Genomic DNA, 25454 nt, shown 5'->3' with positions numbered 1-25454 from the left:
CTATCTCTCTCTCCCTCTCCTTTCCTCTTTCTCTAAAATCAATAAAGAAAAAAATTTAAAAATAAATAAAATATGAAATCACCAGAAGATACCAATAGTTTTTACAACTATATAGATTCTAAAGTTCATATAAAAAGTAAACCAACTGCCCTAGCTTGTTTGGCTCAGCCGTTAGAGCACTGGCTCTCAGACCAAAGAGTTGCAGTTTTGATTTCAGTCAAGGGCACATACCTTGGTGACAGGTTCAATCCCCAGCCCTGGTTGGGGTCATGAAGGAGGCTGCCATCTGATGTGTCTCTCTCACATCCTGTTTTTTTTCCTATCTCTCTTTCTCCCTTCATCCCACTCTATCTAAAAAAAAGGGGGGGGGGGTAAAATATCCTCAGGTGAGAATTTAAAAAAGTAATAAAATAAACCAATAAACTTTTTCAAAAATAAATATATGAAGGATTATGTCTACTAGCCATGGACATATTTTAGAGATACAGTAATTAAAATTGTACAGTGACACCACATGGATAGACACAAAAATCAATGGAATGGAATATAAAGTCCAAATATAGACTCAAACGAATTCAGAAATTAAGTGTATGACAAAGATGGCATTTCACGTAAGGCGATAAAGATGGGACTACATGAAAAATGGTGTTGCAATACATAGATAGTCTATTGAAAAAATAACTTGGATTTGTACATCAATTATAGAAAATATTTTTACATTTTAACATAAAATATAAACCCATAAACTCTCTAGAGTAAAACATGAAATTTTAAAAAGAATATCAGAGAGGAAAAGGTTGTTCTATGTACAATACATAAATCCAGACTTGATTTAAAAAGAGTGATAAGTTTTATCATACTTTTAAAATGTGTACAGTAAAAACAAACACCTTGACCAAAGTTAAAAGATAAATTGCAAAGGATTCCAAAATGGTGGCGGAGTGAATGGAAGCTACACAGACGATTTCCCAGGACCAAATTGGAATTACAACTAAAATAAAGACAAATCATCAGGAAAAAGCAACAGAAAAGCAGCTTGCAAGGACCATATAACCAGGGACACTGACTGGATCCTGGTAGGATTGCAGAGCATCGAGAAGGGGGCTAGGAGCTCACGGACAGCAGTGGCCTTAGCTGTGAGCAGTGCCCTTAGAGTTACACTCCCAAGTGGCTCCAGAGCACAGAGCCAGGACACATGCTGAAATAGCCACAGCCACTCACCTTGGGCTCCAGCAGAGGGAGGGCAGACTGGACTGAAACTGTGTGGGGACACTTGGGATTTGGAGGGGGCCAGAGCTTTTGCTGAGTTGCGTCCACGCAGGACAATGGTCATCTCACTCCTTCCCAGGGCTCTGGGGAGAGGCGGTGGCCCCTCCTTCAGAGATTCCACACCACCCTGTGGGCCACTGAAATGCAAATTGATGCTCATTAACCACCAGCATCTGCCTGATCCTTGGGAAATCCCCTTACTCTGAACACCTGAGGGAGTTTTTCATTCAACTGAGAAACCAAGGCTCTTCAAGTAACCACAACTAATAGCCTCCAGGCAAAAAGCTAGAGAATAACTGATACATTGTTGGGCTTGCAACTCAACCCAGGAAAGTAAGACTTGACAGTGGTGTTTAACGTGGGTCCTCCCACACTCATCCAAACCCAGTAGAGAGAGCCACAAACAGCAGAACACCAACATCCACAGGGAAAAAATGGCATGCTTCAAAACCCACAGAGACAGCCAAAATGGTGAAACAAAGAAACAAATCCCAAATGAAAGAACAACAGACCTGTACCGAAGATGAGATAAATGAAATGCAGTTAAGCAAATTAACAGAGCTAGAATTCACAGCCATGATCTGAAGAAAGCTCAACAGCATGAGTAAGGACATCAACACCATGAGTAAAGACATAGAAACATTAAAAATCAACCAATTGGAAATTAAAAACCACCTAGAAGAAATGAGGATTGACACAGCAGAAATAAAGAACACATTGGAAGGACAAAGAAGCAGACTAGAGGAAGCTGAACACTAGATCAGTCAAAACAGGGTATAAAAAAATGAACCAATCAGAAAACCAAAAAGAAAAAAAACTATTAAAAAACAGGAAGACAGCTTAAGAGAACTATGGGACAACTGGAAACGTAATAATATTCGCATCATAGGAGTCCCCAAAGAAGAAGAAAATGAGCAAGGGTTAGGGTTACAGAATATATTTGAAGAAATAGTGACAGAGAACTTCCCTAATTAAGTGAAGGAAGAAGGCATTCGAGTTCAAGAAGCACAGAGAGCCCCAAGTAAGAAGAACCCAAACCGGCCCACACCAAGACACATAGTAATTAAAATGCCAAAAAGTAAACAAAAAGAGAGAATCCTAAAGGCAGGAAGAGGTAAGCAATAGGTTACCTACAAAGAAAACCCCATAAGGCTCTCAGCTGACTTCTCAACAGAAACACTACAGGCCAGATGGAATGTCATGAGGTAATCAAGGTCATGAAAAACAAGGATCTGAAGCAAGGCTATCATTCAAAGTAGAAGGTCAAATAAAGAGCTTTCCAGACCAAAAAAAAAAAAAAAAAAAGCTAAGGGAATACATTAGCAGCAAACCGGCACTGCAAGAAATGTTAAAAGGACTGCTGTAATTAATAGAAGAAATAGGAAGAAAAATATAACCACACTAAACAACAAATGGCAATAAATAAGTACATATCAATAATCACCTTAAATGTAAATGGATTAAATGCTCCCATAAAAAGACACAGAGTAGCTGATTGGATAAGAAAGCATAACTCATATATATGTTGTTTACAAGAGACCCACCTCAAAACAAAAGACTCAAATAAGTCGAAAGTGAAGGGATGGAAAAAAATCTATGGAAAGGGAAACAAAAACTGGAGTAGCAATACTCATATCTGATGAAATAGATTTCTAAATGAAGGCCAAAACTAGAGACAAACAAGGCCACTACATAATATTGAAAAGATCTATCCAACAGGAAGATATAAACTTGGTAAACATATATGCACCCAATATAGGCGTACCAACATATATTAAAACTCTTTTGGAAGACTGCAAAGGAGAAATTGACAGCAATACAATCATAGCAGGAGACTTCAACACCCTGCTGACATCACTGGATAGATCCTCTAGACAAAAAATTAACAAGGAAACACAGACTCTAAATGAAGCACTAGACCAAATGGATTTAATAGATGTCTACAGAGAATTACACCCTAAAACTACAGAATTCACATTCTTCTCAAGTGCACATGGAACATTCTTAAAGACAGACCACATGTTAAAACACAAACTAAGTTTCTACAAGTTCAAGAAGATTGAAATCATATCAAGCATCTTCGCAGATCACAATGGCATGAAACTAGAAATCAATTGCAACAAGACCATCCAAAGACATTGGAACACATGGAGGCTAAATGGCATGTTATTAAACAATGAATGTGTTACCATAGAGATCAAGGAAGAAATTTAAAATTTCCTAGAAACCAATGAAAATGAACACACAACAACACAAAATCTATGGGATGCAGCGAAAGCAGTTCTGAGAGGGACGTTCATAGCACTATAGGGCTACCTCAAGAAACAAAAAAATTTCTAATAGATTATCTAACCTAGAAAATAAACAGAAAGAAAACCCCAAATCAAGTAGAAGGAAGGAAATAGTAAAGATCAGAGCAGAAATAAATGACATAGAGACCAAAGAAAAACAATTCAGAGGATCAGTGAAACAAAGAGCTGTTTTTTCTAAAAGATAAACAAGATTGATGGACCCTTAGCTAGACTCACCAAGAAACAAAGAGAGAGAACCCAAATACACAAAATGAAAGAGGAAAAATAACAACCAACACCACAGAAATACAGAGGATCATTAACAAATACTATAAACAATTATATGACAACAAATTCAACAATCTAAGCTAAATGAACAAATGTCTAGAAACACATAGTCTTCTAAAACTGGACCATGAAGAGATAGAAAACTTGAACAGACCAATAACAACTAAGAAAATTGAAGATGTGATCTAGACTCTACCAGCAAACAAAATCCCAGACCCTGATGGTTTCATGGGGAAGTTTTACTGAACATTCAAAGAAGAACACCCATTTTCCTCAAACTATTTTTAAAAATTCAAGAAGGAAGACTTCCAAACTCGTTTCATGAGGCCAGCATAATTCTAATTCCAAAACCAAAAAAAGACACTACAAAGAAAGAAAACTACAGGCCAATATCCCTGATGCCAAGATCCTGAACAAAATACTAGCAAATCAAATCCAGCAATACATCAAAAAAATTATTCACCATGACCAAGTGGGATTCATCCCAGGGATGCAAGGTGGGTACAATATTTGCAAATCAATAAATGTGCTACACCACATAAACAAAATGAAGAATAAAAACCACATGATCATATCAATAGATGCTGAAAAAGCATTGGACAAAATCCAGCACCCATTTCCACTAAAAATGTCAGCAATGTGGGAATAGAGGGATCCTATCTCGACATAATAAAGGTCATATATGAAAGACCTACAGCCAACATTATATTTAAGGGGCAAAAACTAAAAGCATTTCCCTTAAAAACAGAAACAAGACAGGGATGCCCACTTTCACCACTCTTATTTAACATAATACTAGAAGCCTTAGCCACAGCAATCAGACAGGAAGAAAAAATAAAAGGAATCCAAATTGGAAAGGAGGAAGTGAAACTGTCATTATTTGCAGATGACATGATATTATGCATAGAAAACCCTAAAGACTACATCAAAATCTATTAGACTTAGCCCTGGCCAGTTTCGTTCAGCTGTTAGAGTGTCAGCCTGCAGTCCAGAGAGGCCCGGGCTTGGTTCCAGCTAAGGGCGCATACCTCGGTTGCAGTTTGTCCCCGGCCCTGGATGGGTCGTGTGGGTGGCAACCACTCGATGTGTTCTTTTCACGTTGATGTTTCTCTCTCTCTCTCCCTCCCACTCTATCTGAACAAAAATTGGAAAAAATGTCCTCGGGTGAGAACAAAGAAAAAAAAAATCTACTAGACTTAATAAATGAATTTGGCAAAGTAGCAGGATACAAAATTAATGTCAGAAAATTGACAGCATTCTTATACACCAATGATGAATTCACAGAAAAAGAAACTAAAAAAAAAAATCCATTTACCATCACAGTAAAAAAAATTAAGATACCTAAGAATAAACTGAACCAAAGAAATAAAGGACCTATTCAGAGAAAACTACAGGACATTGAAAAAAGAAATAGAGGAAGATATAAAAAAGTAGAAGCACATACCTTGTTGATGGATTGGAAGAATTAACATCATTAAAATGTCCATACTACCCAAAGCAATCTATAGATTCAGTGCAATCCCCATCAAAATACCAACGTCATATTTCACAGAACTAGAGCAAATACTTTAAAAGTTCATATGGAACCAAAAAGACCTTGAATGGCCACAGCAATCTTGAAAAAGAAGGACAAAGTAGGTGGGATCACAATACCAGATATCAGGTTATACTACAAAGCTACAGTAATCAAAACAGCCTGGTACTGGCATAAGAACAGGCATATAGACCAGTAGAACAGAACAGAGAACCCAGAAATGGACCGAAGACATTATGCTCAATTAATATTTGACAAAGGAGGCCAGAGCATACAATGGAGTAAAGATAGCCTCTTTAATAAATGTTGTTGGAAAAATTGGACAGCTACATGCAAAAAAATGAAACTAGACCATCAACTTACACCATACACAAGAATAAACTCAAAATGGATAAAAGACTTAAATGTGACTCATGAATCCGTAAAAATCCTAGTAGAAAATGTAGGCATCAAAATTTTGGACATCATACGCAGCAGAATTTTCACTGACACATCACCTAAGGCAATAGAAACAAAGGAAAAAATGAACACATAGGACTACATCAAACTCAAAAGCTTCTGCACAGCAAAAGATACAATCATCAAAATGGAAAGGCAACCCACTGTATGGGAGAACATCATTGCCAATGATATATCAGTTAAGGGGTTAATTTCCAAAATATGTAGAGTACTCATGCAAATCAACAAAAGAAAAACAAAGAACCCAATTAAAAAATGGGCAGAGGAAATGAATAGACACCTCTCCAAACAGGACATACAAAAATGGCCAAGAGACATATGAAGAAATGCTCAACATCACTAATCATCAGAGAGATGCAAATTAAAACAATAATGAGGTATCACCTCACACCTGTCAGAATGGCCGCCATCAACAAATCATCAAACAAGTGTTGGCGAGGGTGTGGAGAAAAGGGGACTCTAGTACACTGCTGGTGGGAATGCAGACTGGTGCAGCCGCTGTGGAAAACAATATGATGTTACCTCAAAAAATTAAAAATTGAATTGCCATTTGACCCAGTGATCTCAGTTCTAGAAATATACCCTAAGAAGCCTGAAACACCAATCAGAAAGAATATATGTACTCCCATTTTTATTTATTTTTTTATCCTCACCCGAGGACATTTTTTCCATTTTTTGTTCAGATAGAGTGGGAGGGGAAGAGAGAGAGAGAGAGACATCGACGTGAAAGGGACACGTCGAGTAATTGCCACCCACACGACCCAACCAGGGTCGGGGACAAACTGCAACCAAGGTACATGCCCTTAGCGGGAACCGAACCCAGGTCTCTCAGGACCACAGACCATCGCTCTAACTGCTGAGCCAAACCGGCCAGGGCTGTACTCCCATTTTCATAGCAGCACTATTTACAATAGCTAAGATCTGGAAACAGCCCAAATGTCCATCAGTAGACAAATGGATAAAAAAGCTGTGGTACATATACACAATGGCGTACTATGCTGCTGTAAGAAAGAAAGATCTCCTATCCTTTGAGATGACATGAAGAGACCTGGAAAGTACTATCCTAAACGAAACAAATCAAGCAGAGAATGGCAAATATCACATGATCTCATTTATTTGTGGAATATAATGAACATAACAGTCTGGGGAATTGGGTAGACCCAGAGACATGGAAGTAGGGTACAGACTGACAACCCTCAGAAGAGGGGATGGTGGGGGGAATGGAGAGATAAACCACAGAACTTATATGCATGTACGCATAACCGATGGACACGGCCAACAAAGCTGGGTATGGGGTGGGGGGTATGGGGAGGAGGGTGTCACTGGGGAAAAAAAGAAGAAATATCTCTAACAAAAATAAATTAATAAAAAAAAATTAAAAAGAGAAAAAAATAAGATAAATTGCAAACTAGAAGGAAAAAATGAAACTCACATCACAAAGTGTTCAATTATTTCATACATAAATAATGCCTAAAAATCAATGTAAAAATTAACATCATGATAGAAAGTATAGTCAAATGCTATTAACATTCGCAAGAAATTATATGAATCTTAAGAATATTAAAATATACTCATATTTACCCTTAAAATAAGAAATAGAAATTAAAGAAGTAGAAAATTACCATTTTGGTATATGGCAAATATCAAATAGTTTAACAAGGCATTGTGTAAAAAGGGTGGGGAAATCCAGCACTCTCATTAATTGCTAATGAAAATGTATAGCATTTTATAGGTAACCTTCAATATTAAATTTTTAAAACTTACATACTCTTTGAACCAGCACTTCTATGTTTAGGCAAGCCTATAAGTAGAATCTCACATGGTAAAATTAATATTCTGTGAAATATATTCATTGAAATATTTTTATCATGAAAATATTTGGAGAAATAAAATTTCTTAGACAGTGGATTAGTTAAATGAATGAGGTCACATTCATGCAATGGAATAGATTATAACTATTAAAAAGAATTAGACAATAATTACATTGATTGGTTGCCTCCCACACAACCTTGACCAGCTGGAACCCATGTCCTACACTGGAACAATGGTGCTGCAGGTCTCCATCGGACAGTGTCATAGCAAGTGAGCCCATCCAGACATCCCTAGAGCCCAGGATGGAGCAGGAAGAGAGGCCAGCAAAGTGTATGTCCAAATATTGAAAAGTTATAGACACCTGTTAAAGAAAATAGTTCTTGTATTGCTGCTACCTTCATCTAAAATGGCTTCATAATGACAAGACTTTTTAAAAGGAATAAAATTATGCTTATTTTAATGTCTGAAATTTGGCATTAAAATATTAAAAGTAGGTGAAGTGAAAAAAATAAAATAAAAAATAAAAAGAATTAGCCCTTTCTATATATCCGTATATCATGATATCAAATATATATTGCTCAATGACAAAGCAAGGTGAGAAAAACTATGTAGAGAGCACTAAAATCTGTGTCTCACAATATGTACACATATTTAATGTATGTTTATACATTATATGTACGTTTATACATATACATAAGACATATCTGAACAGATTCCATAAAAATAGTATCGGGGGTGAAAACAGTGTAGGCTGGAAAAGGGGATGGAAGAGAGACTCAGTTGTATACCATTTTACAACTTTTGGATTTTTGCAACACATAATTGCATTAATAATTTTTTGAAGAAACACTATATTAAAATATATAAAACAAAATCATATAAAACATAAAGTAAAAATAACAGTACTATAGGTAAACTTGGTCAAATAATATAAATTAAGTGGCATTCGCTCTCAAGTGGGCAGCTTCCTCATCTGTATACTACTTTTTTTTTTTTTTTATCCTCACCCGAGGACATTTTTCCATTTTTTGCTCGACAGAGCGGGAGGGAGAGAGAGAGAGAAAGAAACATCAACGTAAAAGGGACACATCAAGTAGTCGCCACTCACAAGACCGAACTGCAACCGAAGTACGTGCCCTCAGCAGGAACTGAACCCGGGTCTCTCTGGACCACAGGCTGATGCTCCAACTGCTGAGCCAAACTGTCCAGGGCCGTATAATAACTTTGATCCCCATGAACTCTTCCAACTACAAAAGTTCCTGACTATGTCATGGAATGTTCTTGAGACTCATGATGTATATTACATTTTTCGGAAAACAAATAGTGTGTACCACCCTGGGCTCTAGGGATGTCTGGATGGGCTCACTTGCTGTGACATTGTCCGATGGAGACCTGCAGCACCATTGTTCCAGTGTAGGACATGGGTTGCAGATTTGATCCCCAGCTGGTCAAGGTTGTGTGGGAGGCAACCAATCAATGTAATTATTGTCTAATTCTTTATAATAGTTATAATCTATTCCATTGCATGAATGTGAGCCAATAATGATTAGTTTCTTGTTTTGTTTTGGAAATGGAAATGGAAAGCAAGGCAGTCAAACACAGTAATGACACACGTGAGTTAAGGTGATGGTGAAAATTGCAGCCCCGAGCTTGATGCTGCTCACCGACTGTTTCGCTGCTCTCCGGTTCTTTAAGTTCTAAGAGGAACACAGCACATCTTTTCAGACATTTGAATTAAAAGAGTTTATTTGGACATGGCCAGAATGTAAGTTACCTTATTATATATCTGTTGAAAAAAAAAATGAATAAACGTATGGGTCACAGAGAGACACACTTGAAAGTTGAAAGGAAAGCTAATTAGTTAAATTAAAGAACAGTATTAAAAGGCTGTTCTGGATCAGGATTCTCAATGAACAGTTTCCTTCTGCCTCCCGACAGGCCCTGGGGACAAACCTCAAGTCTTTCCCAAGACTTTAAATCATTTTAATCATTGTTAGGTGTTAGGATAATGATTAAATTATTTTAATTGTTATTAGGATAAAGTCCATATTTCTTGACATGCATTTGATAGGACCGGTGCTAACTTCACTCTTCAAACCACACTTCCTCCATTTTAAACTTCCAGTTCCTTGAGTGGACCATGTTCTCACTTCTTTCTGGATCTTGAACTTACTTTTCATGTGTGCTGACCCTAAACCCATTTCACTCTCCTGAGGCTTATTCTACATTTTGGTCCCAGTTTTAATGTCAGTTTACCCATGAGACTTTCCTGATCGCCTAGACTTCTCAAGATCTCCTTGTTCTGTGTCCTCATCTACAGCATTACCTATACCTCTTATCCTAGTACCACAATTTAATACAATTATCTACATAATCACTTTCCCTCTCCACTAGTCTATAAGTTCCATGAACACATGAGTCTCATTTATTATTTTTACTTCAAAATCGAATGCACATCTGTCATTACCATTTATCATCTGTCTTCTCCTACTGTAATGAAACTCCACAGGGTAGGAATTTTTCTCCATTTTCATCATTGCTCTATCTCCAGACAACCAATAAATATTTCTTAACTGAACAAATAAGTGAATAATAGGTGTTCAATAAAAAATATATATATATGTTGTGAATGAATGCATCATACCAACAGGCAGGTTTGTAACTTGAGTTAGTTTGGATCCTCGAGACTGGCAAGTAATATACTCCAACTTAACCCAAAGCTAGACCCTCTTTGAGAGCTAAAAGGTGCTTGGTTCCACTCCATATTGACACCTGTTTCTTCTTTAAGGTCAAAGCTTTGGTCTTATTCCTTTTAAACACCAGCACAGTGCTTTGCATATACTGCACAAGGTACTCAGTAAATACTAGTGAAAAATACGCCATCACTAATGTGTTGCTTTGGCATTGTGATTAAGTCTAAGAGCTAGTGGCACAAAATGATTGCCTGTAGGACAGTTCAGTGGGGAAAAGAGAATTCTAAATTTTGGCCCTGTTTGAAAGATATTTTGAGGGCGGCTCATGTCCTCATATTTTCCACACAAACACCAGAAGAGTTGATAATAATATAAGACTAATTTTGATTGTAAAGAGTTAGGGATATCTATTAGCAAACATCCCACTGAGAGTTGCACATATGTTGAAATTCAAGCACGTTTCCATTGACTGGTAAAAAAAAAAAATTAAGGAAGGAGTTTGATTCCACAGTAAAACTTCTTGTTTGATGCTTTAACCAGTTTTTATTGGATGCTGAGAAGAGAGCATTCATCACTAGAACCTAAGTTTGGAGTGTCTTCTCAACAAAAGGCTGAAAACAAATTATTTTTCTCATGTATCCTAGCAGCTTACTATAATCAGCTAGAGTCTAACTCATTCCAAGGTTACAAACATCTTATTTCTTGTATTTGTTATCCTTCTGAGAAGCATATCCTTCTGAGTTCATGTTACTAATTACAGGTCAAAATTTGCTTTGTCTGCTATTAACATAGACGACCTTACTCTCAAAACTTCCCCCTATTGACATAGGCAGTCCCAACTAGGAAGGAATTAAGAAAATACACTTCTGTGAGACACCTCTGTTTCTCCATTGTCTCGATTTTAGAAGTCAATGGATTTCACAAGACCTTGCCTAGAGTAAACAGACAGCTTTCAATGCATTCTCAGTATACTTGTTTTGGAAGAAAAAATTTAGAGATAATTTAAACTGAATTTTCAGGATAAAAGTATTCACAAAGTCTACTGACTTCTAAAGAAAACACTACATGGGTTGTGTCACATCCAAAGAGTGGAGTTAAAGTAAAAATTATAAGCTATTTTTTATGACTCTTATTCTTGATCATTTAAATTTTCAACCTAAAGTGAATTCTTACCAATAATTATTTAAAACCAGCTGCCATAGGAACCATGGGGACCCTATTCCCACTTTTTCAGGGAACACTGTGGTTCTATGTTAAATCTGGGTATTGAATTTGAATGCAAAGCCAATATTATTATATGCTTAGTCACAAAACTAGCACTTTCTGTCAACTTTTCCATGGTTCCTGAGATGCAACAACTGAAATAATTGACATCCTAACACCAGACCAAAAGACTCCAGAACTGCATAAACAGCATGTCTGTATACCCCAAAGTGATATCACATTACTAAAACATGATGATAAAAGCAAAAAGCATTTTTGTAAGCACAGATATGATATATAATTTAGGTACAATCTCCCTGACCATAGATTATCATGCTGTGCCATTCCCTCAAACATGTCTCTGGCCAATTTTCCCCAGAAAACCATTTCCAAGGCACAAAGAGAAATAACGGAAAAATATGACAAATATATTCATGCGAATGTATGTACATAAACTATCCAACTTTGAATGGTGACCAAGTAACGCAGTCAAAACAGATGAAAATTCTGAAAGGAACTCTATGTGAGGACAATTCCCAGGAACAGCTGAGGATATGTTGTTAGAAATAGACTGGAGATGGAGGAAAGAAAACAGGGATCAATTGGCCCTGGGATGCAAGATAAGATACACCTTGGAATGCTAGGACCTAAAACAAAATGTCTTAAAGAACTTACTAAATTCTAAAACCAACTGACCTCTGTCTCCCCATCAGGAAAATATACAGCTTAAATATTATGAGGTTCTGTCACTCTTTTTTGAGACAGTTTGGTCTCTTTTGCTTTTTTCACTCTGATGCCACACCAAATCCACATGGCAGATGAACCCTGAATCAGCTGAGAATTTACATTTTTTGCAACAGTTGAAATTCACTAATATTATGAAGCTTTCACAGATGTGTTAAAGTATTTGACACTGTATCATTGCTAGACCTCAGAAAGAATTTCCACATAAATGTTTTAATTGAAAAACAATGCCTGAGGCTAAAATTGTGAAAACTAAAAAGCCCAAAGTCACTTTTCTTTAAAAACAATGAGGAGGCTATCAAGAGTCTTGGGCAGTACATCTATTCATTGACAATCAGTAGTCAGATCTAAGGAGCTTCTAGTGAATATCCTGTGAAGGTAGGCAAACCAATCCTGGGTGAGTGATGAAGAGATTAAAAGCAATGACTAGGGCTCTATTTTGCTCCTTAAAAAATTCACCCCAAACCTTAACATATTAAAACAACAAAGACTATTTCTCATGTTTCTGAGAATTAACTGAGCAGTTTATAGTGAGCCAGTTCAGAAGGGTTTGAAAGGTGTTAAAAGGCTTCAGTGACATTAGTGATGATTGAGAAGATGTTAACAAGAGTCATGGAAATAAGGTGTCTCTAGATGAAGGCTAGAGCAAGCTAATTCACAAGGCAATATGGGCTCAGTCTCTCCAAGAGCAGCAAGAATATAAACTCAAAAGTTTGAGCACTTTTCAAGTCTCTGTTTGTGTTACATTTGTTAAGGACCCTTTGGCCAAAGTAAGACATGTGGCCAACCCAGATTCATGGTTTGGAGAAATAGATTCTACCTCTCTTGAAAAAAGGAGTTGCCAAGTTGCATAGTTAAAGGGCATGCATACAGAAAAAATGGGCTCTCCTTTTGTAACCTTCCACACACACAGAGGAAGGCTAGCCTGTGAGCTTAACTTTGTTCTAGGTACCCTAAAGAAAACTAGAGCCCCAAAATTGTTTTAGAAGACTTATTGTGGTCTCATGAAACCAGACATTTTCCTTGAGTTAGAAAGATATTTTCCTGGCATTATTCAAAGACATATTACGTTCTTATCATTCCCAAAGGAAACTCTGATGTGCAGATGAATACAAACACAGCCCAGTGTTACCGGGAAGACAATGGAAACCTACCGGGTGGAGAAAGGATGTTACTGGCCATTGGAGACTAGCAATTTCTGGGTATAATAGTCATTCCATGTTGTGTTACTTGTCCTAAATTGCACATTCATCTAGTCTGAATAGTAGCTTGAGATATTTTAAAAATCCTCTAAATACAAAAGATTCACTATTAAAACAGGTTAATAAACAACAACGATACTAAACAAATATGATTACTTGGTCACATTAGCTAAACTTGCCATTATTCACTAGTCACATATCCTAGTGAATTCTAGGATAGATTTTATTTTTGAGTCATTTCAGATCCTGTATTCTACAAACTTTAAAAGACTACTTAAACAATAGTTCTTTACCATTAACAACATGATTTGTGGTTAATGGTCATTTCCTTACCATTAGCAATATAATGTTACATTTATTTACCATCAATAATATAATTCATAATTTAAGCCTCAAACAAATATTTTTTATTGTTCAAAGAACAGTCTTTGTGAGCTGAGGACTTTCTTGGATTCATGGCAGAGGATGACTAGCACATTCCACAATGGAGCAAAGTGTTCTTTAACACATCAACATTCATAATACAAGCCAGTCAGGCTTAAAAATATTTCTTTCTCTTTAATCAGATATTACAGAATTAGCTACTTTATTATTCTATTCCCACTTGATCTAGGTTTCTTCTAATTTTTTTAAATAATTCAGCTAGTAATACTTCTTAGTCCTGGAACTTCAAAGAATGTTAACACTTTAAGGAAATACAATTAACCTCCAGTGCAGAGATATTTACAAGGTTTTATATCTTTTTACAACTCTAATGATTTAGTAGTTGCTGCCAGAGCGCTCTATGAAGAAGGGTTCTGAGGTTGTGTCCCTGGAGGGAAGAATACAGTGATTGATTAGTGATGTCGTGATGTCTCTTATGGAAACCATAGGAAAGGCCATGTAAATACCACTTATTTCCCATTCCTGCTCTATGACAAATCTGTCATTTCAAAAATAGTTTTATTTAATGTATTGGGGTTACAATGGTTAATAAAATTATATAGGTTTCAGGTGTACACATTTATAATGCACTATTTGTATATTATGTTGTGTGTTCACCACCTAAAGTCAAGTCTCCTTCCATCACCATTTATCTCCCCTTTATCCTCTTCTACCTCCCCCACCCTCCTTTCCCTCTGTTAATTGACATACTGTTGTCTGTGTCTATGAGTTTGTTTGTTTTTTGCTTAAATCCTTCACCTATTTCACCCAACCTCCCACTCCATCCCCCCTGGCATTTTAAAGACTGAGGAATAGACAGCACAAGGACTTATCCAAGGTTTCATAGTATTCAATGATAAAGTCCAGTCTAAAAACCCATCATGACTTCCAAGCCAATACTTATGTGGAGTAGGCATTTGTCCTATTTTGGCTGACCATCATCACTCCCCACTATTTTTATGAAGTTCTCACTGTGTGCCAACATAGTAGGAAGACAATTCCCAGTGCTTGCCTGCTATTGCTGCTCCTATCTTGAACGACAGAAGCTGGAACCTTTCTCAACCACTCCTGGCTGAACCACACAACATGCCAGTGGGTTGGCTTTGTTAATAAGGTATTTGTTCTGAAACTCTGAATCTTGGATCAGCAATGCAAAGAATGAGGAAATGTAGGGGGAGTCAAATGATTCCAACCAAAGCAAGAGTCCATGGGCCAGATGATCGCCATAGCATGACTTGGATTGTCCCTTCCTGCAGCCTAGCCTGTAACTCTCCATTTTCTAAGCCTCAGACTACCAGCCAGTTGTCACTCGTGGGCATCCTGCTATCTTTTCAACCATCTCTTTTTCGTTAAGGCCAGACATGGTTTCTGCTGCTTCAAATCATGAACCCTGACTGATTCAGCTCCACAGTTGTGGGCAAGTGTTAGTGATGTAATTCTTTCCTCAGTCAAATCAGGTATTTACACTTATAACCTCAAAATTAAATAAAATGTGTTCTATTGAAAAATATGGTCATTTGACAATTAAAAACATCTGCCACCGGGTCACCTCAGATAGTTGGAACCAGGACAATCATTGCACAATATTGGTCTTCACATCTCATCAACATTATGTTATTCTCTCCATAATAACCATGAAAAAAGCAAACGTTTAATAACTGAATGGAAACAGACTTGACACATCTAATGAGAGCTGCCTGGAGAAAACTCACTCACTTTTGTCAACTCTGTCTATGTTCAGAATATATCACATCTGTGAACTATAAGTTGTAAAGAACATATTTCTAACATTAAAGGGTAGTTTATAGAACTTTGTTCATGTAAGATGTAGCAAACCCATAAAAGTCTTGCTACAGACAAAGTCTTCACTAATGTATATTTGGCAAATATTCCACTTTTAAGCCCTGGTTTATTTATCTGCTGTCAAGAAGGAAAGGTAAGAAGACACTCTGTCCTGGAGACTCATAATATACTTCCATCATACTTGTATCACTGGGAGGCCAGCTCACAGAGTATATATTACTCTTTTTGGCTATTTACATTAAGACTCCATTATAAAAATTTTTTTTCCTTTAGTCTTTCTGTCTCCATTAATGAAAAATGCTACATTAAGAAATTTCTACTCGCTTTTCCTTCCTGTTTCATAGAGACCCCTGTATAATCTGCAAAGCCGTCTGAAGAGAATGGCACTAACAGTCAAAATATTTACATATTTCTCTGCAAAATATTTCATAGGAAGATTTAACAGGCATAGTAAGCTATGACAAGTATGTTCACTTATCTGAAGAAAAATACTTTGAGCCGATTTCCTGGCACCGAGGAAAGCTGGTTAAGTGACATCTCCCTTTATGGAATGCAACGATGAAACCAATGAGCTGTGCCTCACTTTTACAAGGGAGGTCAGTTTGAGATGGAGCTGCTTTCAATCGTGTTCAATATACCATATCTGAAATTATAGAACCTGTCACTAATATCAGTGAGTTGATCGGGGCTTAACATGGAGAGTAAAACAAAAACAGAAGGAGAAAAAAAGAAAAAAGAAACCACCATCACCAACAAAAAATATTGTGTGGGAATAGAGTGATATTAATGAATAATTTTACATGAAACTGAAGAAACAGTGAGTGCTTATATATTAAGAAAGTGCATACATTTGAAGATATGAAGCACCTCAAAACAGGGTTTTATAAAAATGTTTCACTGTAGACTAAATGTAGTTTTTTTTCTTCCCTTGAACTGTTAGAGAAACAAGTGGAGAATGCTGCCACAGTCTCCTGCAGGATTTTTCTTCAAGAAGGAGAAGAATGAAGGAGGGGATTTATTGATCCCAAGTGGTAAATGCCCAAGCTCAGAACTGTCTACTTCCCAGAGGAGCAAGCTCTAATCCCCCAAACTGTAGAGAAGCTTCATATTTTCCTGTACTGAAGTCATCAGCAGTTCACATCAGAGAGTACATTGAAGGGTGTAAAATGATAAATACTGGGCATCCGGAAGACCACATTCCAGCTAAAATTCCTAACCCATCACGATAACCTGAACTTAACCCCTAAGTCCCACTCTTCTTTACCTGGCAGTTGAAAATTTCTTTTCCTCAACATGATTTCAGAAGTCGAATGAATAAAAAGTTGATAGCATATGCCAACTACTCTACTTTGGAGAGGAGTGTTAACTTGGAATAACAATGCTGGATCACTTCCTATTGTGCCAAATGAGCTGGCTACCACAACCTCTCCACCAAGACTACCATCATATATTGCTTATTGCTAAGAGGTTCCCTCGTTAGCAGCTCTGATCACAGAAATTTCACTCTAATCTATATTAAATTGCTCAGCTTAGACATGCACAGGCAATACTTCTTGTTGAAAAGGATTTCAGTAACCTCATAAATTCTACCTTTGGAAAATATTCAAACCAAGACATTCTTTCACATTCTTCACCACCTTCTACTCATTTACACAGAATAAGATGTCAAGTCAGGTCTCCTAGAAGACCCAGTTCTGGCTATTCAGCATCTATGATTGATTCCCTATCAGAAAAAAAAAAAACTGTGGTCAAGTGAGTCAGGGCTTCCATCTTAACCTAACTGTTCAGGATTTAAAATCTACCCTTTCTAAAATGACTGACAGGAGTTGATGGCAATTGTCAATTTTTGTTGTCAACGTAGCTTGTTTTTCAAGGAATTTTTTAAACAAAATGGAACTGGCACCAAACTAAAAAAATAAATAAATAAAAATAAAAATAATAAAAGAGGAGATAGCCTTGGCCAGTTTGGCTCAGCAGTTGGAGCATCAGCCTGTGGACCAGAGAGTCCCGTGTTTGGGTCCCGCTAGGGGCACGTACCAAAAAAATAAAAGAGGAGATAAAAAAAGCAATGTGGTCAGGATTTAAGAGAAAAGAGGAAGTCATATTTCTCTATATCTTCAGTTTGAAAGGCAATGTGTATATAGGAGCAATCTAAAACACAAAGAATAGACTTTGAAGTCAGAGGTCAAGGTTTTAATCCCAGCTTTAGTAAGTCATACCTGTGCTATTTCTCTGAGACCCATTCTTCATTAATAAAATGTGACTAATAATAGTGCATATTGCATGAATTTATTGTAAATATAAATGAGAGGTCAACTATAAGGTGCCTACCAGATAAGGTACTTAAAAGTATTGGTTTTATTGAGATAGGGTATGCCACAAAACAGCTAGAACTGAGGACAGCTACAGGGACCGCCAGGAGGTAGTGAGACCAACCCCCAATGGATTTATGGCTTATAAGAGGCAGAGAACAGCTCAATCCAACATGGTGACTAAATTTACCTCACAGTAACCCCTAGCTTCATTATATACTCATTGTAATACATTAGCATGCTAAATGACACACCCCTCCCCTCCAAGATCTGAAAGGGAAAACCCATATAAGGACACAAAATGGCAGAGGTAGCTCTTCCAAGAAGTCTCCACTTCTTTCCAGGTAAAATCCTGAATATTCCTCCCCTTTTTGAATATACCCTACCCCTCGATTAAATGAGCCTCAATGAAAGAAGTAAATCCCACTAGGGAAGGGCTGCTCTGTCTGTGGAGTAACCCATGCTCTGTATCACCGCTTCACTAATAAACTCACTTTCATTTCAAACTCTATGCTGGGTCATGTTTGAATTCTGTATGAAGCCAAGAACTCACAGTGGGTCGTGGACGTATGGGTCCCTGGACCGCAGAAAAAGCCTGCAGATAGTAAGATGGGCCAACAACTACTGCTTATGATGGCTGCATACCTACCTTCCAGTTCCCTGGATCCCTAGCCTTCATTCACTTAATCTCCCGTGAATTGCTTTCTTCCTAGTGTCAAGTTCACTTGTTCTTTTGACATTCACTGACAGCCCTTTGTATACCAGACCTTTTGATATGTGCTCGGAAGGCAAAGAGCCAGATGTATTGCAGTCCCTGTCCTCAGGGAGCCACCTGTCAGGTGTCCATGTGAGAGGTGGCAGGTGGGAGCTGAGGGAAGGCTGACAGCATTTATAATACATACAATGATGAATCATGATAGAGATGTGTAGGAGCTGCTAATCTGCCTTCCTTGGGTTGGGGTGGAAGAGGTAGCTGATTTCATGAAGAACACTTTTGATAACCTGAATGTGATTTCAGAATGAATTCCCAGCAATGGGAATGGCAACATACACAGATAGGGACCTCTTGCAAGAACAAGGGGTTTGATGTGGTCTGAATTAAAAAAGTCCAGGAAGGTAGAAAGGGGGTACCATCATCAAGAATTATTGAGTTACAAAGCTAGAATGACATTAACAAATAATAACAAAAGCAATAATTATATACTATTTGTAATGTTCCAGGACACTTTTACATATTAACTCCTTTAATGCTTAGAAGAACTCTACAATATAAATAGTATTATTATCATTTTAGAGAAGAGAAAACCTGAATTTAGAAAGGTTAAACAATTTCCCTCAAAATATCCCAGCCAGTAAGTAGCAGAGCCAAGATTCAAACCCAGTCACTCTGGGTGCTGAGTTGGAGTGTCACCCACAATGGTATTCTGGTTTTCTGTTTTTGTGTTTTCAGTTAAGGAAGCTTGTTCCCAACAAGAAAAATGATCAGAGCCCTTGACTCTGTGAATGATTTCCTGCTATGGTGGCTTTATCAGCTCTACCCTGACCCTCCGCCACTAGAGAAACAAAATTACCTAATTGCCTAGCCATCTGTAGTTAAAAGTGATATTAAATCCTCGTAGCTAAAATTAGCCCTCAGAGTGTGCTCATCATCTATGGAGCAAAGATAGAAAACAAAGCCCAAAATAAAAACCAATGAAATAAACAAAGTGTGGAGGCTTTGGAGTAACTTTATAATCAGTGCATCAGTGATTCCTTGGAATCAAATATTCCTCCTGTGGGCACCACACTGGTATGCATCAGTAAAATGGGAAATTCCTACCTCAGAATGCTGTGCGGATCCAGTAACAGTGTTAGCCCTTAGACTGAAACACAGTAAAAAGCATTGTTAGTTTCTTTCCTTCCTTTACTGTTTTTTCACTGCTATCCAATTCTCAATTCTTTTCTTTTTTCTTCCATTGTTTATTTTCCTTCCAGCCATCCTTCCTCTTAGCCTCCCTCCCTCTCTATACTTCTCCTTCTTTCTCTTCCTTTTTACTTTCCTTACTCTTATTCGTTATTCCAAATTACCATCTAGGAACTCTTCCATTTCCCTGAATGGTCTTTTGTCATTGCGTCTACTAACAGATTATTAGTAACAAAAACATAAGAAAGCCCTGGCAGGTTTTGCTCAGTGGTTAGAGCATCAGCCTGCAGACCAAAGGGTCTCAGGTTCAATTCCAGGTCAAGGGCACATACCTAGTTTGCAAGTTTGATCGCCAACCCTGATCAGGGCATGTGTGGGAGGCAACCAGCCCATGCATCTCTCTCTCTCCCCTCCCTTCTCCAATACCCTCTCTTCTACTCTATCTAAAAATCAATGGAAAAAATTTCCTCGGGTGAGGGTTAATAACAACAAAAAACAAGAAAAAATTACTAATTCTAAGAACTGTTGGTAATTGTTCACAGGACTACTAGATGATCTAGGAAAACTTGCAATGATCTAATCTCATTGTAAAGCTCAAAAGCATGGTCAACATTGAGCTATATTCATTCATGGTTTCTACTACAAATATTGTAGGCTCTCAAGATAGCAGTATTTGTAATACCACACCCCCACCCCACCACTGAAGAACATTGTTTGGTGAACAATGTAATATAATTATTATTTAATAAAGACTTTCAACAGTGTTATAATTGTAAACCTCACAGTTAAAAGGCATCATGAAAGGAATGCATTCCCAAAACTGGATCCAGCTAAGTATCAGGTCAGAGCTAGAATAAAATAGATACATACAGTCTGAGAGGTCCTCTTCTTACTGTAATTTTATATAAGAAAAAAACAACTTTTTATGATATGCTATCCTCCTATTTTTATACATACTTATTTAATGACCCATCAATATTCAAATTTATATTCAGACAATATCATTAGTAAGAATTTTCACAAAATTACTCTTTACAAGTTTGAAACAATCATGATCCCAAAAGAAATTGTAATGTACATTTTTTTTTTTTTTGCTTCTATCCATTAGCTGTTTGTCTTATGAATAAAAGTATAAAGCAAATAATTAATGTATTCATGTACCATCTCCTTGGGGGTATAAAGGTTAAGAAAAATTGATTACAAATAAATGAGATCTATGACAAAAGCAGAGGAGTAAGGTGACCAAACCCCCCAAATTAATCAGCATATAAATTAATATTGCTTCCAAACAAAAAGTAGAACAGAGAGCATTGTCATCAATAATCTTCCATGCCAAGACATTCTCTTGGATGAATACTAATGAATACAACCAGATAGTAGCTGGGTGAGTAATATCAATTTTTTTTAAGTGGAAAGGAAAAGTTTATACATTTCCTAGTCGATAAACTAAACATATTTTGATATCCTATTATTATCAATAATAGTGTTATCACAAGAATTGATTACTGTTCACAAAGCACCTACAGAGTGCCTCACATTATACAAAGAACTTTCCATACGTTTTCTCTAGTTTTCAAAATCATCTTGCAAGGTGTTATTATCTCCATCTTACAACCCAGCAACTGAACCTCAGAGAGTATAAGTGCTGTACCTATAAATCTGTGACAACAAACCTAGATCTCTCTGATTTCAAAGGCTAGACATTTTCCTCAATGTATAGAGTAAAAAAATACTTTTTCAAAAGCATATAGTTTTAATGACATAGTTTATATTTTTATAATCCTGATGCTCATTGATAATTATTGTTGGTTTATTTCAGAAGTTATACATATTTTTACTAGAAAGTCCCATATTGTCTTTTAACCTTCTAACTTTTGATTTTTTCCAGAAATGGGCTTCCATAACAACATCTGGACAACTGAAGGACAGAAATCATCACTGAGATAAAGACGGATTCTACGAGGATGAATCTTCTGAGAAGGCAAGATTCTTTGATGGCGACTTCACCCTATCTCACTTCACACAAAGTGTGTTCTCCATAGTCCTTCTTATTTTTTCCAACTACCCTTCAATTCTTTTTTGTTAAGGACAAGAATACATGGGAATTCTATCATTTGAAGCCCAAACAACATGTATGATTATAAAATGTTCTGTAGGAGAAAAGAAATAGCCATGCATGGCCAGTAATTTTTAAAGAGACTGTCATGCATCCGGGATGCATAGGAAACTTGCAAAATTTGGAAATATTGACAATAAAATTGCACATGTGATGGTTGAGAAAAAAAAGAAATTAAAATATTTTTGTGATTGTGAATAAGATTTCTCTCTAAATCAGTTAAATTATACTTGGTAAACTTCAGTTTACAAAGTTGTTTAAAACAGTCATGAATAATATCTAAAAAATGTGTTTAATAGCTAAAAATTCAATCTAAATGTCAAACATGATACATTATGCTATCTAGTCATGTAATATTGTATTTTCTAGGCACTTGTATTATAATACAGAACTATATTTGTAAGTAAGAAAGCTATCTACAGTAAATGGTTAAATTAAAAAGTAGATTATAGCCCTGCCCAGCATTGCTTAGTGGTTAGAGCTTTGGTCTGTGAAATGGAGGGTCTTGGGTTCAATTTTCATTCAAGGGCATGTATCTGGGTTGTAGGTTTGATCCTGGCCCTGGTCATGGAGTGTGCAGAGACATTAATGTCTCTCTCACACATCAATGTTTCTTTGTCTCTCTCTCTCCCCCTCTTTCTAAAAATCAATGGAAAAATATTCTTGGTTGAAGATTAACAACAACAACAACAAAATCAAAAGGAAAAACTAGACAATAGAAATAGACCAGCAGATGATTTCGATATTGGAGTTAACAAACAGGGACTTTCAAATAATTATGATCAATATATTCAAGAAAGTTAAAGAAAAGTTGGGTTAAGTAAAGGATAAGAGAAAATTTTAAAAGAGACATATTCTGTGAAAAGTAACCAAATGAACATTCTAAAACTAGAAAATAGTAAATTAAAGGTCATAAGGGAAACCTAAGTTCAGAATTCATTTGTTAAACCTACAAATAATTATTGAGCAACCTATCAGACACTTTTCTAGAAAAAAGAAGGCAAAACAATGAACAAAACAAAATCTCCTGTGCTCTTGGATCTTATGACCTAATAAGGGAAACAGAAATTACACAATATAAGTAAATAAATCTTACAATATATTAGAAGGTAATATTAGAGGGAAAGGAAACACTTAAAAATGTTATAATTAAATGAAAGAAGTAAGTGAGGAAAATATTAAAAATCTGAAGAAGGGCCTTCCTGGTGGAAGAAATAACTAACTTAAAGGAGTTTAATGTGGTTGTAATCATAGGAGATGAGATTATTAACCACTATTAGGACTTGATTTTACTCTGAGTGGGATGAGAAGGTATTAGAGGGCTTTTAGTGAAAGAATGACATGATGTGATATATATTTGAACATTTTGCATTTCAAATTGGACTGTAGGAGCTAAGAGTAAAAATAGGTAGAACACTGTGGAGTCTTTTACAGTAATTCAAACAAAGGATGATGGTGATTGAACTAAGATGGCAGCAGTAGAGAAAATTAGAAATATTTAGATCCTGGATGTATTTTTAATCAAGGGCTAGTAGGGGATATAAGAGATAGAGGGAACCTAATGGTGACTCCAAATATTTTGCCTGATAAACTGAAGGGATGAAGTTGCCACTGAGTGAAATAAAATAAAACTGAGTATAGAAGGTATGCAGGTATGGAGAGATCAGGAATTAAGTTTTTGATATGCTGAGTAGGAGATAACTATTAGCCATCTAAGCAGAGATATCAAGGGCACAGTAAAGAGTTGGACATGTGAAACAGAAATTCTGGAGAAAAATCCAGGCAGGATCCAAATCTCAGGAATTCAGAAATTACAAGTGAATTGCAATTAAGATAATGAGACTGGATAAGATCTCCAGGGTGTACTAAGCAGAGGCATGTGAAAATTTTAAAACAATTATTTTCTGAGAACGAAGATTAAAACAAGGACAAAACATGTACTTATTGGCAGTAAAATGGTTTGTTGTTAGAAGTTTGTTTTTAGATACATTCTCTCGTTTTATCTGACAGTAAAGGACCACCTAGACATAATTTTAATACAGAATGATCTTTATGAAGTGAGGGTTATCTTTACAGGAAGCTAGTGAATCAACTCATTATTGGAGACCTTTTAGATAAAGAAGGAAAAAAAAATCAGGCATTTATCCTGCCTTTCCTATCAAAATTTACCATGAAGTAACCAAATGGTGAGGGGAAAGTATTCCTTAATAGAAATATTCCAATTTGTAATATAAAGGAAAAATAGAATTAGAATATTATCAATCGGCATCTCCTAATTACTAATGGATCTAAGCATTGAAAATCAATGGCTACTGAATTTATTTAAAAAGAAAGAAAGAAGCACAATATGTGCCTCATGATTTAAGTAGCCTAGTCAAAAGAAAGAAAGAAAGATATAGAGATAGGGATAGAGATAGAGATATATACAACCTGGATCTTATCACATCACAAAGTCCAGTTACCAATTACCAATTTACAAGAAATTCAAAAGTCTGAGGGATGAATTAAATCCACCATCTGGGGGGACAGAAAGGAAGGGTTAGGTTCATCTGAAATAACATGAACAATTTTGATAAAGAAGGTAGCATTTGAGTTGGACTCAGAGTAGGAATTATAATTTCAAAAGAAGAGGATATTTCAAAGGGTTTTTTCCTGTTAAGGGAACAGTCTGAGCAGAGAGGGGGAGTCTGATATATTTGTGAGATGGACAATTGTCTGTGTGGCTGAGGGAGAAGCTTAGCAGAATAGTGAGACTTCACTAGAAAGTAAGGTTGGGAGTATGTGTGTATGTTCCTTATCTGTATTTTCTATTTTTAAAAATTTACTAATTAATATTTAAATTATAGTTGACATGCAACATTATATGAGTTTCAAGTGTACAACATAGTGATTTGACATTTATATACCTTAGAAACTGATCACCACAATAAGTCCATCTGTCACTGTACAGTTCTTACAATATCATTGACTCTATTCTCTATGCTGTACATAATTTTTCTAAACCAACATGGAATTGTTATGTGATAAATATATTTCCATAGTCATATAAATTCAAGTTTTTAAATGTAATTAAGTAAAGGGAGTTTTGAGCCAACTATTGGAAAACTTCAAATTCCATGATCAAATTGTTTTACTTTTTCCCCCTCATGGCCTCGGTTGTGCAACTACAACCGAGTTGGCTACTGCAACTCTGTTCCATTAAATGTTGATGCTAAGGGTGGCACCAGGCATAAAGTTTAGAAATAAATTAGGTAGCTTTTTCAAGAATCTAAAATCATTACCATTACTGATTTGTTCAATATGAAGTCCAGTTAAAGAAATAGAAAATTTCTACTCCATCTTCAAGGAAGTCTTCCAAGTATACTTCATGTTGATGCCAATACATTTTAAAACACACTTTGA

The sequence above is a fragment of the Molossus molossus genome, unplaced genomic scaffold (genome assembly GCF_014108415.1).
Source record: "Molossus molossus isolate mMolMol1 unplaced genomic scaffold, mMolMol1.p scaffold_m16_p_13, whole genome shotgun sequence".
NCBI lineage: Eukaryota > Metazoa > Chordata > Mammalia > Chiroptera > Molossidae > Molossus > Molossus molossus.
This window is presented reverse-complemented; position numbering follows the sequence as displayed.